We start from the raw sequence: 3,223 nt of genomic DNA on the forward strand, positions 1-3,223 counted from the left end.
TCTGTTGTAATTAGCCTAGCTTAAAGTCAGGGTGTTTTTACAGCACATAAATCCGTTAGCAGTTTCGCAACGCCATCTGTTTTAGTGATTTCGTAGCGAAAACACTGACCTTGCACTGGCTGCGCTGCGAAATTGGGAAATGACAGATATTTAAAGTGAATTGATGGAAACACTGCAGGAAACGAGGTTTGTCAAGCTGTTATATGTGGGCTTATACTCCATTGAAGGGGAACATTCCAGTGGTAATTTTGCTTTGCGCTCACAGCTGTTGTGGCAGGTTCTCATGATCACCAACGAAGGTCCATCAAAACTCTGTTTCATACTCAAGTCTCAAAATCGTGGTCCTTTTTGAAATCAATGCTTGATCAGAATCGATTATGAGAAGGTTTCTGTTTGTCGACTTATTCCAAGTTATCATTGCCTTGTGTCAGTTGAAGGGTTTTACGAGTGAAAAAAGGATGGAGCGAAGAAGCAACCATTCTATATACATTTTCAAGATAAATGAACAAAGGATTTCCACTGTTAATGACATGTTCGCGTATAGAGAAGGATTTTAATGAATGTTTGACTCAGTGAAAGGAATCTGGGCTGCAGTTTGATGGTACAGTCTGTGTTTTATCATCTTGTTCAGCACAAGAGGAGCTGATTGAAATATGTTTTTCGTTTTGCAATGGGAAACTCAATATGTTGATTAATAATGTCGGTACAAATATGAGGATTTCTCATTTCTTATGTCTACCAACTTTGAATCAGCTTATCATATATCTCAGCTGTCACATCCTCTACTAAAAGCATCAAAAAAGGGGAAGCATTGTTTTCATTTCATCGGTTGTTGGTGTTGTAGCTATTCTCTGGTACCATATATGCAGCCAGCAAAGGAGCAATGAGCCAACTCACAAAAAATCTTGCATGTGAGTGGACAAGTGACAACATACGTGTTAACTGTGTGGCACCATGGCATACCAAGACATCACTCATGGAGAAGCTCTTGGAAGACAAATAGTTTGTGTTACTTGATCGTACTCCTTTAAAGCGTCTTGCTGAGCCTCATGAAGTTTCATCCCTCGTAGCTTTTCTTTGCCTACCTGCAGCTCTTTATGACACATGGCAAGTTTCTGAAGGAGGAATATTCTTTACATTTACTATTTTGACTACACGTTCCTCTAAGGCGTTGGCGTGGCTTCATGATTGAATGCCTGTTATATTGGGGACAGAGGGCGAAATTGATGCTTGGTGGAATGAGCACGTTTACCCTGAAAAATGCGGGTTGCCTGGAATATGTGAGATTTTTACGGAGTTAGTTCGCCAAACAAGGAAATTCCAAGGGCGCAGAGGATCTTTCGAGTATGAGCATGTATCAGAGCAGGACAGTCTACGAAAGGATTGTTGTGTCTCAGTACCAGCATTCAAGAGGAGCCATGAAGGACCCCATGTTCATACAACTAATGAAGTTGCTGTACATTATTGTGAGACAAGATGTCATTCTTGTGGCTAATTTTGCCGACTTCTGATCGATCACCCTGGTTCGCATAACACAGTGCATGGCAATATGAGAAATGCTAAATTCATTTCAGAATCAGAGGAGATTGATATTGTTGACAGAAAGTATGCATGGGGAAAACGGGATTGGCAGAAATGTGCAATATACATTGCAAAAATAAAAAATAAACAAGGCAGGGGCCACATTCGTTTGGACCGTGCCCAGAAAACTACACCAGCATGTTTTGATGCAACTACTGCAATCTGGAAAATGTTGGTGGTGAATTTGAATGCATTGCCTCCTTAGAGGGCCATGAGAATGAAGTCAAAAGTGTTTCTTGGAGCGCGTCTGGTATGCTACTTGCCACATGTGGTCGTGATAAGTCTGTCTGGATTTGGGATGTTCAACCAGGGAATGAGTTTGAGTGTGTTTCAGTACTGCAAGGTCATACACAGGATGTCAAGATGGTGCACCCTAATCGTGACATTTTGGTCTCTGCTAGTTATGATAATTCTATCAAGGTTTGGGCAGAGGATGGAGATGGTGATGACTGGGCATGCACGCAAACATTAGGAAGTTCTGACAATGGCACATTACAACTATGTGATGTGAACCGAATGCGCTCAACTGTTCTTCCTTCCAGATATGGTGCAGGCAGCAGCAGTAGAAACCCTGCCACTTACACATATGAAGAGTTTGAGAAATTAACATCTGTCCATATTAATGCAACAGATAATTATTTCCTTGCTAGTGGATATTCAAAACATGTTGCTCTGTATGATGTGTGCAGTGGAAAACGGTTACAAGTTTTCGAAGATCTCCACCGTGAACATATAAATGTGGTAAAGTTTGCTCATCATTCCCCATACTTGTTTGCGACTTCATCATTTGATCAGGAAATCAAAACGTGGGACTTACGACAAAAGCCTACATATCCTTTGTATACAACGACCAGCTTAAGAGGGAATGTGATGGTGTGCTTTTCTCGTGATGATCATTATATCCTTTCCTCAGCTGTGGATAATGAGGTCAAGCAACACTTAGCTGTGGATGGAAGGCTACATATGAAATTTGACATTGCTCCTACAGGATGTGCTCAGAACTATACTCGGGCATATTATATGAATGGGAGGGATTACATTATTAGTGGGAGTTGTGAGAAAAAAGTTGTTCGTATATGCTGTGCTCATACATGATCTTGGCAAAGGTGGCCATGGACTGAGTAAGAGCACAGGAAATGTTGGTGGCAGACTTGCTTGCGGGGTTTTCGGTCTTCAAGGATGAATATGAGCAATTGGTTATTTATAGGTTGGCTTTTTTCAAGTATGAATAGTTCAAATGGTGAACCGTGAAGCCTAGCAAACAGCAGTTATTCAATTTTGTGAGGAATTTAGAGGAAGACTATGTTTTTTAAATCACACAGCAGTTTCGTAGCGCGCTACGAAACTGCTGTAGGTGATGATTTTAAACACAGAACAGCTATTATGATAATGTGAACGCGAGTTGAGGAAGAGAAACACCTGTCCATCAATACAACCTATAGCACATCAGAAACATGGCAGCATTCCATACCTGGGGTTATTAAAAGGGCTGGGACATGTTGCTGAACTTTCAAAGGATGGAAGGAGACAGGGATCTTAAAAATAGGTGTCTTGATCCTGATGATAAATGATCCATCAGCGCTAACAGGTATCCAAAGTCAGTGTTCCTTGCATCTGTAGCTTAATCATCTCAGCCTAACTG

The 3,223-nt window shown here is 41.1% G+C and overlaps 1 pseudogene; it reads left to right on the top strand.

The window, feature by feature from the left end:
• Positions 1-1,833: 1,833 nt before the first annotated feature.
• On the top strand, positions 1,834-2,676 carry LOC149188274 (protein DWD HYPERSENSITIVE TO UV-B 1 pseudogene; annotated as a pseudogene).
• Positions 2,677-3,223: the final 547 nt, after the last annotated feature.

Source organism: Pinus tabuliformis, chromosome 3_1 (assembly GCF_031772625.1).
Source record: "Pinus tabuliformis cultivar Carrire ecotype Pingquan chromosome 3_1, CPIR1, whole genome shotgun sequence".
NCBI lineage: Eukaryota > Viridiplantae > Streptophyta > Pinopsida > Pinales > Pinaceae > Pinus > Pinus tabuliformis.